This window comes from Astatotilapia calliptera, chromosome 18, assembly GCF_900246225.1.
Source record: "Astatotilapia calliptera chromosome 18, fAstCal1.2, whole genome shotgun sequence".
NCBI classification, from domain to species: Eukaryota; Metazoa; Chordata; class Actinopteri; order Cichliformes; family Cichlidae; genus Astatotilapia; species Astatotilapia calliptera.
In genome coordinates, this window is record NC_039319.1 from 23,600,806 (window position 1) to 23,616,436 (window position 15,631).

Consider the following 15,631-nt stretch of genomic DNA (forward strand, 5'->3'; position numbering starts at 1 on the left):
CTGCAAATCTCTGCTCATTTGATTTCATGCAACTTTTTTACTGTGCAAGTCTTGACCCACCCTTCATTTCTTTACATTTTGCTTCTGAGGACAGTGTGAAATTATGCATGCTGGTTCATGATGCTTTGTTTATGCTTGAAATTGCTGCATACCTTTAAAGGTGGCATGTAGGTTATGTGTACAGGACTATTTTAAATGTGCAAATAATTTAAAATAGTGTGACTCCAAGCACCAAGTGCACATAAGAGATTGTCTAGATATGCTTCATAAATTTTAAATAGGTAATTGTTAAGCTCATGAATAGAAATATTAGCTATAGAGAGAACAACTGTAAATATGCCGGTTTCTGCTTTTAAGTTGGCAGCTGTGACAGGAGAGTGTCGAGGAACAGACTCACCAAAAGCTCTTGGCTTCATTTTTCAAATGCTGCTGCGGTCATACCTAAGCTATTGAACTTCCAGATGTGCTGCATGTAATGTTGCTTCCTATTTTCCAAAATTCATCCATCTCAAACTCCCCTTCGGTTTTCCCATAAAGCATATATTACATCTGTGGGCCTACACCTTTCCTAGAGGATCTATAAATGGAGTATGTTTGTGTTTATCAGATAAAGTCTGATTTTCAATAAGATGAAACTCCCCTCACGTTATCGCCCTTTGTCTGTGCTTGTTTTTCCCAGTTTCTGTCACACCCACTGTTCTCTCAGTGGTGAGTAAAAAGCATTTAAAGCAATCATACCCCCCCCCCCCCCCCTTTTTTTTTTTTTTAAACACAGCTTGCAATAATCCGTTCTCGCTCCTCCACTCTTCATGGATCAGGTTAGAGATTTCACAGCAGTGTTTGGAGGTGACACACTTATACATAATCTTTTTTTTTCTTATTTAATTTCTCACCATCCTCTCAGCTGATTCTCCCCCTGTCACTTTAGACGCAGCTGAGAGACTGATTTGGCTTCCATAATCTTTTCTTGCGTCGCCCCCTTCCTCTACTTGAGGAAACCTCGAAATATCATAAGGAGATTATTTCATTCGTAATTGATTGAGTGGCTCCTCACCACAGACCAAGATACTTCAAAGTGTATGAATTAAGACTTGGGATGGGGTGACTGAGGCGGGGAAGGGTGCGAGGAGGCAACGTGGCTCCATTAGGCTACTGCCGGGGGTCGAGCAGCTGAGCCTCTTTGGCTGGCAAATAAGAGCTGAGTCTGATCCTGCGATGGCAGCTAATTGGCTAAAGGGAAGACCTATTGGTCAGGGGAACATTTAGATGAGGGTCTTTGGCCGCACTGGATGACTGGTTGTTCAGCTCCAACTTGGTTTACAAAGGCAGATGGAGAAGAAGTTTGTAAACTTCACCTTTAGCTACTTTCTGGTGCACAAGTTTCGATGCAGTTTTTGGTCTGTTGGCACACATTTTCTGAGCCTTTTGCTGTCATTCAAGTTATTGGCAAGAATTAGATGATAGACAAAACTGCCACTCTCCTGTGAATCTAGAGCCTGGAGATGTTACCTTAGTCTAGTATAAAGACTTGAAACAGGGAGAACAACCTGGCTGTTGTAGCTTAATAAGGCTGAATTCTACTTTCCAGCACAAGATGCAATGTGGCGTTTGTTTAATCTGTGCAGAAATGAAAATGTAAAACTTGCAATGACTCTGTCATTTTGTTTTTACATTTTGACAGTACTGGCTTCATGTTTAGCTCCCCTGGTTGAGCAAATGTAATCTGGCAACACAATGCTATAAAGGCACAATGTGACAGCCCAGGTTTGAGTCTTCCCTCACTCTCTTTCCCTGCTCTCCTGTCTGGTTTTCACTGTTTTGTCAAATAAAGGCAAAACAAAAGCCCCAAAAACATTAACTGACAACACCAAGCTCGTGTTTCCTCATGTAGTCATTATAATCAGTGCTAATTCTGACAGCATTTGCATTCTTTTAGTTTTAGATGAAAGCAGACTAAATCTAAAGTTGATTTAGATAACTAAAATGTAAAATGTAAAAGTTTGACATGTTTTTACCAGTGAGAGTTGCTCCACACAGTTTGCAAAGTGCCAATTTTCCTTGATGTCAAATGCAAAATGTGTCCAAACGTCTACTCTTCTCTTCCACGCAAACACTGACATTTTGTCACGTTTTCATAAGGCTGCATGGGAACTGGCTGAATGCCCCGTTTGTCGAGACAGGTCAAATTGTGCATGTCTAACCTTACTGCACAAGGAGATAACTTGGACTTCTAACTTGGACTTCACACTCATTTTTATTATTATTATTAGTCCTTTATTTATCCAGGTAAAAAAAATCTCATTGAGATTAAAAATCTCATTTCCAAGAGAGACATGGCATCATGGCAACAAAAGTCAAAATACACATACCACATGAGTATATAACATTTAAAACAAATACAATATCCCATACCAACATGTGAAAAATATACAATAACAGATCAAATAAAGAGTGCATTAAAAACAATCACACTGAGTAAAAGAGCTATTCTCTCATTCCTTTAAGACAGACTTAAACTCTCCCAAAGTAACAATTCTGATAGTTTCAGTTCCTTCTGCAGATTATTCCAGGAAGCAGGGGCAGCGTATTTAAAAGCCTTTTCCCCCAATTCTGTTCTGATTTTTGGGACAATCAATTGTATGATATTGTGAGAACGAAGGCTGTATTGGTTGTGGTTTTTACACATATAAACACATAAATAAGATGGAACCAGCCCAAGGAGAAATTTATAGATAAAGATCAACCAATGGGAGAGTCTGCGAATATGAAAGATGGACATTTAGCAGCAGCATACAAAGAACAATGATGTACACGATTTCCATAGCCAGTAATAAAACGTAAAGCACAATGGTACACAGTATCCAACCTCTTCAGGCAGTGGGCAGGTGCATTCATAAAAAGCAGGTCACCATAATCCAATAAAGGTAAAAAAGTTGCATGAATTAAGTGTTTTCTCACTTGGAGGGAGAAACAGGATTGACTTCTAAAAAGGTAACTTAGTTTTAGTTTTAACTTCGACACAAGCCTTTAAATGTGAGTTTTAAATGACAAATTCTGATCTATAATGATCCCTAGATACTTGTAAGATGTGACCATTTCAATTTCAGTTCCTTGAATTGTTTTAATCTTAGGAGACGTAGCTAACAACTCTTTGCCATTTGAGAATAACATAAACTTTGATTTCTCTGGATTTAACACTAACTTAAGTTGAATTAAATGGGACTGAACTACATCACAAGCAGACTGCAGAAATTGCAGGGTTTGTGCTACTGACGGAGATGAACAATAAATAATTGTATCATCTGCATAAAGATGAAATGCTGCATTTGACAAATTCTCACAAAGGTTGTTTATGTAAAGAGAAAATAGCATTGGCCCTAATATGGAGCCCTGCGGAACTCCTTTGGATGCTAGGAGAAAAGAGGAAGAAGACCCAGCAGCATGGACACACTGTTTTCTTGCTGACAAGTAATTTGACATCTATAAAAGCTATCCTGCAGCTCCACTCTGAAACGTGCCGGTCTCCACATGCCTTCCTGCTAGATCCAAGCTCGTCACTTGGCCGCAGAGCTACTTTCGGCCCCTGGTTGTCTCCAAAGCCAGTTCAGGTATCCGGTTTTGCATTATCCTGCTGCTCCCTGTCGGGGGCACACATAGATCTCATATGATCACGTATGAAACTGAAGCAAGTCTTTGGGCTGTGAAAGAGAGCGGATGACAAGAAGAGTTTCTCCATCCTCCATTTCACATCTTTTCACTCCAAATTGCCCACTTCTGTCCATTTCCACTTTCCCTTCTTTCAGCTCCCTTCTTTCCCCTTTTCCTTTCTTTTCCAATCATCCTTTTGTCCTCCAATCAGCCCATACTTCCCTATCAGTCCTGACTCAATGCCAATCTTAATCCTCTTACCTCACGGCTCCATTACCCACTTCAGCCATTTTTGCATTTACACCAAAGAAAGAGGGGCTCCTCTCTTCTTCCTCAAACCCCCCCAAAAAGCTCAGACCTCCAATCCCACCAAATATAGATCCCTCCACAGACTATCTCTCCATGCATATGATTTCATTTTCAATCAATGTGAAATTTCTAAATCTGAATGCGAGAGGGGGCAATGAGGCTTTGGAGGGAAGGTGGTAAAATACCGGACCTCTTTGGAAGCCTTCATCCAAAATGAAAATAGCGTAAGTCCCCAGTTCCCAGGCGGGTGTGTCCGAGCCGCAGGATTATCTCCTGTTTTGTGTTGATTTTTAATCCCTAAATGCCACTTCTGCTCCCTTCAGTGCTGGTAATGAAATGCTAATGTAGCGCTGCACTGCTCATTTTCTTTAAGTGTATTTGTCACATCGTAATTGATAATATAAGCGAAGAAGAAGTCCTCCACAGGCAGTTCCTTTTATTTATGTGAAACAGGGTTTTTCATGCTTACTAAATTATCGTGCCAGCCGTTTCCTGTTTAACAAGTCAATTTATGATCTCTTCTTTTCCTCCCCTTTCTTTCCTTTCTAATTTACTGCCACTCTCTCATGGGAGAGATTAACCCCTAATCCCCTCATGTCCCATGGTTAATTGATATGATTTAACTATTACGAGGCCCTGGGTGGTTCCACACTGCTACCTCAGAGAGAGCATTCCCTGCGCTTAAAACCATGACCCTCGTTCCCCCCATCCGACCCTCCTCTCACCTCCCCCTACAGTCTCCCTTTCTCAGTTTTTTTCTGTCGTTTTTTTTTCTCTCGTACCTGTTTCATCTCCCATTTTGCTGCACTTTTCCTCGTGTTTTCCCTTGACACCACCCTCACTTGCTCCCATCGGTCGCCACTCAGTAGCAGTTAGCAGTGCACTCTGGGATGTGGCCCTCGCCGTGAGACCATAAGTTCATCTGAAACACTGCCAGGACTTAGAGTCTTAAGTGGTTTGGGACAGATTGCATTATAAGCTGGACATGCTCTAAATTAAGCTTGGAAAAATGTTTAAAAAGACTTTAGAAACAGTTTTCCCTTCATCCTCTTTTTTTGTTTGTTTTTTGTTTTGCTCACTACTGCGTAGAAGATGATGTGGAAAGCTCTCTCTGTACAATGTTAAATGTGTGCATAGACTAATAAGCAATTAAGTGATTGCAACATGCCTGGAAAATAACTTTTTTTCCACCTTCTATTTAAAAACCCTAAGCATAATGGCGTTGAGGGTACCATAGTTTTATTTTGTGAGTTTTGTGAGGATAGCTGTAGATCTTTCACTGAGAGTATTGCCCCATGTTGTCAAAACACTTGTAAAGGCAAGAGGTCATAAAGGCAAAATGTTGAACCACTATGTACCACTGTGTATAGTGGATTTAAAACTAAACCACAGTGGAAAATCCTGGGCTTTTCAGGCATTTACTACGACAAATCCAGCGATTAGTCTGCATCTCTGTTGCTCATAATCTCCAAATCTTGTTTGTGCAGGAGCACGATGCCAGCGAAATCCCATTTTAAAAAGACATTACAGTTTTTAATGTTTAATACTGTTTGTGTTAAATAAATCATGTAATTGTCTGCTTCCTTATGACACTGTTCATGTGCCATGTGTCACCATTTTGGCCTTAAGCACTAATCATCCAAGGCCTCCCACAATATTGCTTGAAGAGTTCATCACTGATGAGAATTGCAAGAAGAATTTTGGTTCACCAGTGGGCTCATATTCAGGTAGTTTTTCTTTTAGTAGAACCCTTCCTAAAGAACATTCATTTAAAGTAAGTGTACATGAAAATACAAAACTCTTTTTTGTAATTTGGACCTGAATAATGACTAATACCACTGTTGTTTATATTGTAAATATTAGGCCACAAACCAACAAAGCTAGCTTAGCATAATGAATGGAAACCTACTAATTAATAAACATTTGTTAATTAATTACTAATTAACAAATTAACATAATGCTACATTAACATGCTATGTTAATGCTAGGTACCTGTGCTCCTTCACACTGTTGCCAAGTGCTTGCTCACACGTAATCATCAGATTATATTATTGTAGTCTTTACCTTACAATATAAAGCACCTTGAGGTCACTGAATTGAAAGTTATTGCTAACTACTTAGCTTCTGTCCTAAAATATGAACTTTATAGCTTTAGTTCCCAAGTTTCCAGGGTTTATTAAACCTGTAGCATAATAGTTAACTTTCAGACATGCAAGATATGCAAAATTGTATTTTCTGGTCACTCCAGGGATTAATGGTGTATTGTAGATTTTCTAGAAACTAGATGGTTTGTGACTCAAACTAATGTTTCTAATTATTTGTGAATCATGCTTATGGGCAGTGAATAAAACTGAGGTTGTGGTTGAGTCTGTTAACTGACTAGGAAAACTATGCAAAAGTCAGTGTGTATCAGTCTATGGGGTAAAAATATATATATTTGTCTTGCATTCCTCATATACATCATTCTAGCCCTAAACCTGCACAGAGCATGTTGACTCCATTATCAGTCCAGTGCTGAAATGTTACACCTCAGCTGCAACTTTCACCGCGTCTCTCCTTTTTCTCTCATCTCTTTTTTCCTTCTTCCTCTGTTCTCGCCCATCTCCTTCCTTTTTCACTACGAACATGTGACTCATGCATATCCAACACACACACACGCACACTTTCCTGCCTACCTGCAATGAAACCTGAGAGCACGTCGGTGAAATCACTGTCATATTTCTCAAGCTGATGGAACATTCTGCCCGGGCCTGAAAACATAATAAATAGAGGGCCGCACTGTCTGCTCTCAGCTTTAGCATGTATTTGTAATGTGATCATTCTCAAAACCACAGCCTCCTCATGTGCTTTAATGCCGGGTTGAGATCACAACATCCTTCTCAAAGGGTTTAAAAGGGTTGTAATAATAATATGTGGCAAATGCATGGTCCTGTTACAATACCACTGCATAATAAAAGAAAATAGGTTTCAAAGCTGCCTGCATTCCTAACAAAATCCATATTTTTTAGAGGGGGGTTGTGTCTTGTTTTTAGATCTGCGTTGAACTTGTTTGTCACTCAGTAAGCTCTGCTGAGGGAATGTGTCATCAGAGGAATCGAGGTGTTTGGGGTTTGGAGCGTTAATGTGAGGACGGCTAACAGGGATCAGTGTGTCTGTGTCCATGTGTGTACTGAGGATTATGTGTGTGCACTGCCCTGCAGTTTACCTTTTGGCTCACCTAAATGTCTGCATCCACTCATCTTTCTTCTCCTCCCACTCATCCTACTGCCCTGCTCCCCATAGCCCCTCTAAGTCACTGAGGTATTTCCACAGCACTGTGTCAGGGTTAATATTTACTCTGATCTCATGGCCCAACTGGCCCGCATACACCTCTCATACCTCATTTGCCATGTTTACAACGCTGAATGCCAAAAAAATGAAACAAAATAACATTAAACTCCTGTGAATCATTGTTTTATTCTTATCACCAAAATTTCTGTCACAGAGGTCTTTACATTACATCCCCGAGACCCGGCGTTGTCATATGGCGAGATTAAGATAAGATAAGATAAGATAAGATAAGATAGAACTTTATTAATCCCTCGGGTGGGTTCCTCTGGGAAATTCGATTTCCAAAAAAGCACAGCACCGACAGAAGTTACAGAGTTACAGAATATTATATATATATACACACACACACACACACACACACACACACACACACACACACACACACACACACACACACACACACACACACATATAAATACAGAGACAATATAAATAAAATATACGAAGGGGATAAATAGAATAACTAGGAATAAAAAATAAAAAATAAAAATACAAGTGAATTGCACATTTCAAGTATTGAGGTCTATTGCACTGTTGACTATTTACAAAAGTATTGCACAAAAGGTATTGCACAGTGAGGTGAAGAGGCACTACAGCTTAGTTGTTCCCCCCTCCTTTGTCCTCCTGTTTCCCCTCCCTCTCCCCTCCAGAGAGGAGTTAAACAGTTTGATGGCGTGTGGGACAAAGGAGTTTTTAAGTCTGTTAGTTCTTGTCTTGGGGAGAAGCAACCTGTCACTGAACAGACTCCTCTGGTTGTTAACGGCCGTGTGCAGAGGATGCCTGGCATTGTCCATAATGTCCATCAGTTTCTTTAATGTCCTTTTCTCTGCCACTGTCACCAGAGTGTCCAGCTTCATGCCGACCACAGAGCTAGCCCTCCTGATCAGTTTCTCCAGCCTGGATGAGTCCTTCTTTGCTGTGCTGCTCCCCCAGCACACCACAGCATAGAAAAGTACTCCAGCAACCACCGACTGGTAAAACATCCTCAGGAGCTTCCTGCAGATGTTAAAAGACCTCAGCCTCCTGAGGAAGTACAGTCGGCTTTGTGCTTTTTTATACAGGTGCTCTGTGTTGCATGACCAGTCCAGTTTATTGTCCACCCACAGCCCGAGGTACTTGTACTTGTTGACCACCTCCACCTCCTCCCCCTCTATCTGAACCGGCAGTGGACCTGCTCTAGACCTCCCGAAATCCACAACCAGTTCCTTAGTCTTTGAGGTGTTGAGTTGCAGGTGGTTTGTGTGACTCCATGCGACAAAGTTCCTCACCAGACTTCTGTACTCCTCTTCCTGATCATCCCAGATACACCCCATGATGGCCGTGTCGTCTGCAAACTTCTGAATGTGGCATAATTCAGAGTTGTAGCAGAAGTCAGAGGTGTACAGGGTGAAGAGAAGAGGGGACAGCACAGTTCCCTGTGGTGCTCCTGTGCTGCTGACCACAGTGTCAGACGTGATGTCCTTCAGCCTGACGTACTGTGGTCTGTCGGTGAGGTAGTCGGAGATCCAAGCCACCAGGCAGGGGTCCACCTCCATCCTGTTCAGTTTTTCCTGAAGCATACAGGGCCGGATGGTATTAAAGGCACTGGAAAAGTCAAGAAACAGGATCCTGACCGTGCCTTTTCCCCCATCCAGGTGTGAGTGGGCTCTGTGTAGGAGGTACAGGATGGCATCCTCCACTCCGACACCCGCCTTGTATGCAAACTGTAGTGGGTCCTGGGCATGTTGTACCTGTGGTCGGAGGAGGTTGAGGAAGAGCCGCTCTAGAGTCTTCATAAGATGTGACGTCAGTGCCACCGGTCGGAAGTCATTCAGCTCATTGGGCCGGTTCTTTTTGGGGACCGGGACGATGCAGGATGTCTTCCATAGGGCGGGCACTCTCCCCAGTCGCAGACTGAGGTTGAAGACTCGTTGTAGCGGCTCCCCAAGTTCAGCAGCACACGCCTTTAGCCTTTAGATTACGTTTTGGCTTTTCAGCATGTTATACGATTTATATCAATCAAGTACAAATATAGCATAATGTTTTGCTGTAAGATACAACCCGTCGTCCCCATATGAGGGCATACTTCTAAATATAAAGATGATGCTTAGTTTACAGCTAGAAAACATATGTTGGAGTTTCATGAGGTTAACTGCATTAGCTGTGGTGTAGTGACATTGATGTTGTTCATGCATCGTCATAATATTAATAATAAAGGATCAGCATTGCTACTGACCAATCACGTTCTTCTTTGAACGCTCTTATGAAATAAATGGTAAGCGTTTTAAATATTTTTTTTATTAATTTATGCACTACACCAAATATATTGGATATGGGGTTAAGGTGGGTTGCAAAGCAGCTTGCAGACATGCAATAACTGTTGGCTAAACAGCTGCCGTCTATGAGATTTACTAATTGGCAGTATAAAAGAGTGTCGACTGAGCCATGAGTTGGTGTGGGCTTGACTTCATGGCTTTCCTAAACTAAGGTTTGTTTGTTTGTTTGTTTGTTGCCCAAATTTGCCAAGTCCCCAATATGTTGATCTCTCTGAAATTAAATGCTATTAAATCCAAGATGATATCTGACTCAAAAATAAAATAAAATAAAATAAAATAGTGGAGTTTATGTTTAGCACAGTGAAGTTGAATTAATGAAGGACATTGCAGTTTGGACTAGTCTTTCCACCTCTGTCTGAATAATTACTGTTATTTTTATGCACCCATCAAATGCAAAGCGATGGACCCTGGACTTTGTAGCAGAAAGTTTTATTGCCCATCTACTAAAATAGTGGCTGGTTAATGTAATGCACTGGGCAGCAAATGCTACACATTTCAGACAGAGTTTGAGGTCAGAGGCTCACAGAGGCTCACAGAGAACTAGCACATAAAGCAGGTTAAAAATGGATAAGAAAGAAGTGTGTGGGTTTTAATTTATCTAAAAATAAATGCTTCTTTATTCTGAGGGACTTTTCTTGTGTCTTGTGAAGTGTTAAAAGACAGAAGACAGTGATGACATTTTTTATTGACCTATAAATGTATAAACTTCAGCAAAATATGACATCAGTTCCACACGAACGACTCAAACTCACATCGCAGAACATGCACGTGCATTTTTGTGTTCAGGCTCTCTGTCATGTGTACGTGTCGATGTGCATCCTTGTGAGGTGGTGTGTGTGATGTTAGACTGTTTATCTTTTCAATGCAGCGTCTCCATGGTGCTGAGCTGTTTCGGTCAAACCTCTGGGTCATAGGGTCGTGAACCCTGGGTAAACTTAAAGCTGCTGCCTCCCAGCATGAGAGAAAGGCTCAGTCAGCCTGTTCTCCAGGTCAGCTGCAGATCAACAATAAGGATGTTCCCTGAACATTAGGGAACATATTAGAAAATGACTGCATCACTCAAAAAATGGGCTCTGCACTGCAGTAATAAGAGTGACATAGGCACAACTTACTGCTTTTGTTCCAGCTAAACCTTTATCGGAAATAGTTTAGAAGTCCTAAACTTTGATTGTTTTGTGTGTTTTTTCCAGATTCATCATTTTCTTTGCTATTACAACAGACTCTCCTATCAGACTCTTAATTTGCCCCTGGCAGCAATTTGACAGTCAATAGAGCAACGACCCTCATTAAACACCTATTTTACATCCATTTAGTATCAACAGATAGAGAAAAAAAAACAATCAGCACAGTCTGACTGTTGATTGAGAACAATGATGATTTAGTTAAACTGAAAATCCAATGTCTGCCTCCCTCAGCCCTGTGATCAGCAAAGAAAAACACCTTATCCAGTCGATCCTACGAGGGGGGAAAAAAGAAAAAGAAAAGCCGGCTCTTTTTCTTTATCCCCAAAGCAGGATAACAGCCTGCGTTAGGGGAATATCCACGCCTGCCAATTGCAGTAATGGCCCCTAATTCCAAATTAATTCAGTCTAAATGAACTGTCAGAGGGAGATTGATTTGTTGAAGCTGCTGTCTTGATGAGTGGTGTCGTGGGAGGGGGTGATTAGGTGCTGAGGCCTGCGTCACCCTCCCACAGCCTCGGGCCATGAGGCTTAATTTTTTTTTTTTCCTTTTTTTTAAGCAGACCTGGACCTGAGCTGGCAACGCCAGCTGTTTCTGGGATGACAGGTAGGGGGACATGTGGCCGCTTGGGGCCGACGTCCACTGAGCGAGTAGAAGTGGGGACCAGGGGATCAGGGGTAAATTTTCTATCTGAATTGGTTGGACAAGCTGACGCTTAGGGGGAGGTTGATGAGGTTTCTAGATAGTCCGCAATGCACCTTGGAAATACCACATCCATCCAGTCCATCTCATTTTTTATTATTTCCACACTTCTGTCTGGCGTATCGCTTTGTGTTTCAACCATAAATTGAATCCCAAACCAAAAAGTTCCTCCTGCATATAGTTCCGGGCTTTTTCCATGAAGACAACCTTATTAATGGGCTCTCTTCAAAGTTAATTAGCTGTGGAAACGAGGCCAGGGGCACTGGCGTTTCTACCCCAGAGGACTTTGCTATCCCTGCTGATTCCCGGGCTAGGCTAATTATTTCCCAATAACCTTACTTACTGGCCATGCTCCCTCCTCTGGGCCTGAGCCTAACAAGCGTCACCCTGTGAGTCGAGAGGCTGTTCTGCTTGGAAGTTTTTAGCCGCCTGCCTCCCTGCATGCCCGCCATCTAAGAGATGATTTTCTCCTCTTCCTCCTTCTGAGAGGAAGCGAGTTCAGACGCTCTGGAAGCCCCAAACATGTGGAGGCGAGAGGGTGGTGGCTTTCTAAAGGCGCTGCTGTTTGATGTCGAAAATTAAATTCCTTCAAATTCGCCATTAACGCTATTACTTAAAGTATTGGACACACTCCTAAGTATCCCAATGGCATTATGCTTGCTGTCATTAATTTCCCCCCTCCTGTAGCTCTCCCTGCAAATATCAATATATATATAAAATTAAAAAAAACCAACAGCTAACCTTATTACTTTGGCTATTTAATTTGACTGTTTATTTACTTTCTTATTTATATTTTTATTTCTTCTTCCCGCAGCCAAAGCAGAATTGTGTGCCCTCATATATCGCACGTATGAATAAATATGGGCCACATACATATTCTGAGGGCTGAAAAGCTGTTTATCATGCAAAGAGGGAACATCAGAGGCTAAGAGGGGAGGTGGCTAAAATAGGGTGAGCTATCAGAATAGATATTAGAATATATTAGAATATTGGAAACTAAGTGTGAACTTATGATCCTTTGACATACTTGAAGATGAAAGGAGAAAGTAATGTTTTTAAGAGAACCGTTTGAGGTAGCAGTTGTAACCATGTAAAATTGCATTTTTCCAGGTGAAAGTCATGATATTTATCTACTGTTTGCTATAGACTCCAATAAATCCTGACTTATATCATATCTGGTCATTTATACTATCGTTGTCTATTGATTAGTGCATGTTTTTGCTTCTGCAGGAAGTGTTTTTCTCATCTGATAGCGCTGCATTAATCCACCCCGCCCCAAAGCTGTCACATCCCAATCCTCACTAAGCACACGGCCTCATGGCACTGCTCTGCATGTACATGTTAATGGTCAGAGAAACATGTTTTTCTCCTTCAGCGATACTGATCATAACAGATTAGAGCTGAGGTTTCTTCATAATAACTGAAGGGTGCATGATACGTATCTTTGGTAAGTTGCTTGTTGTCAGACATAGCGCTTTAAGTGCTGCTAATTCCTCTTAGGATCCAGAACAACACAAGCTAAGAGATGTTTTGTGTGTGTGTTTTGATATGAAAAATATTTGATATGCTTTGGTGCTCCTTTAATCTCTGACTATCACGAATATCTTTGTCAGACCAAGCACAAAGTTCTCAAATATACACCAGATACTAGAACGTACAGCAGATATTCAGAGAAAAACACATTGAAATGATGGAGTTATGTGTGTGAGCACAAGTAATCCTTTGAAGAGCTGAAACTTTGAAGGAAGTGGACCTTCTCCAGTGTTCATTTAAAAACATATATAAACATACAAAGCATTTTATTTTAGAGAAATTAATATCGCCTTAGACACAATCAGAGCAACAGTAGTGTGTTTGCAGATAACCAGTGTTTTTGTTTAGCCTCTACAATCTGTCTTCATCAAATTTACGCAATTATTTTAATATTTAATTTGAAAAAATATCCATGTTAAATATACCTGTGTGACCCTGGTGATTAAAGGCTAATTAAATAATATGAATTGTGACCTCTGTATTCGATCGGTCTTTTTGGTTCTCTTCAGTGTTGTGGTTCACTATCACAATATTAACTTACTGGATTTTTAACATTTTTTGGAAGGCTTTTTTTGGCTTTATTGTGATAGGACAGTAGGGAGGGGACAGGAAAGCTGGGAGAACACAGGTCAGCTTTTCAGCATATGGATCACCTGCCACCCTGTTTGTTTGACTTTGTGGATTTTGAGTTGCAGTCTCACGTCAAACCTGCTGTTAGCACACAGAACTTTACATTCGCTTGTCTTTATTGTTCAGAAACACTTGTCTTAAACTTTGCTTATTGTTGCACAAAAAAAGGTTTTTTTAATATCATCTGATTGTTTGTAGATGTATTTAATTAAATGTGTTTTTCCTTTGCATGAATTAGAACAACTCTGTATATCACAGAAGGGGAGAAGAAAGGTTTATGGCATTAACATAGAACTTATCAGAGGGGTTTTTTTTCTGAGCATCTATAAAAGTCTGATTAATGTAGGAGATGCAGCAGCAGGAATCACCGTCAGCTGCATTTAACCGCCAATAAATTAGATACATTTTTAAAACATCAAATGTTTCTTTTTAAAATATCTCGTTCTTTTATCAGACTGAAGCAAATAAAACTCTTGAGCAGATACAGCAGGACTTGTAATTGGTCCGTGCTCTTACTTTAAAGCCAGAGGCGATCACAGTTCTGAGGTTATGACACCCAAACTTGGCCATCGGGTCAGCTGTATCTGTAATTTGTGTTAAATGACTGAAGAAAAAATTAGTATGAGCTGAATTTCCATTAATCTTAGTGTACATCTTTTTACCTGTATGGAAGTGTGTATGTTGGAACGAATGTGGGATCCTGTAGTTGACTGTGTGTCTGTATGTTGGAACATGTATGCTTATCTTTAATGTGTGGCGTCTTGATGCACGCTCAATCATCCAGGTAAGTAAATCTCCAAAAGTTGATTCTGTTCATCTGGACGTGAAACGTTTCGTCACTCATCCGAGTGACTTCTTCAGTCTCAGCTGACTGCAGGTTTCCCCAAATCTTATAAACAGTACATTTGCATAATGACTGATGACTTTAATGTGCGGCATTTTAAACTGTGAAGCACGTTACTATCCAAATAAATGTATTAATATTATTATTAATATTAGTGTTAAATGATCACAATTACAGCTACAACTGTTTATCCATAGAAATACAGAAGAGACAAAAATAAAAATCTCGTCTTTCACGGATTGAAAATAAAACCCACACGTGAGTTCCCCTCTGCTCCTTTTCATTGTCTGTAATCTATTTCCACCAAAGTTTTCTTTTGTCCTCCCATAATGCACCTGGGGCCATAATAGAACCCAGTGTTCTCATTTCCCCTGATGGACCGCTGCTCTGCCTGACACCGCTGTCCACACACTCGTTAACAACTTTACTCCTCCTGCTGCCCCCGGCCATGCAGCGGATGGATGGACGGCCCCAGACGTCTCCTTGTCTAACTCTCACTCCATCTCTCTGCTCATCATCCCTCTTCCCGTACTTCCCGCACCACGAAAATCACCTTCTTTCCTCTCTGACTTATCACTCCACCCTGCCATTGTTCTGCTTCCTTGAGGGTTTTTTTTTTGTTTGTTTGTTTTTTCTTGTTGTTGTTTTTTTTTCTCCACCCTCCTGACTTGTTCACAAAGTCTGAGCTGTTCTGCTTTAAGCCCATTTTTCACCCACTCAATATAGAGTGGGAGCTCGCTGACTGCATACATCCTGCACCGTGGCAGCTTAGCCTATCAATACTATTTAAATTCTCCTCGTGGCCCCAAACAAGCCGCTGCATTATTTATCAGGCGTGTGGTCAATCGCACATTATCAACACAACATTAGCAGGTAAATGGCGTTCGTGCAGCTGTTGAGTGATGTGGAGAGCGGCACGTTTGTCACACCGGACAGTCACTACAGAAGGTTTAGTCTCTGAATCCATTAAGCAGATCTCTTTACCTGTCTATAAGATATGTTTAAATTTTCTTAATTCAGTGCAAGACAAAGAGATAGCTGCGTATATAACAAACAAGAGTCCAGCTATTAGGGAGATAAAAGCCATCTACAACACACCCAGACACACTGCAGAGACACGGTAACACTTTTTTTCTTT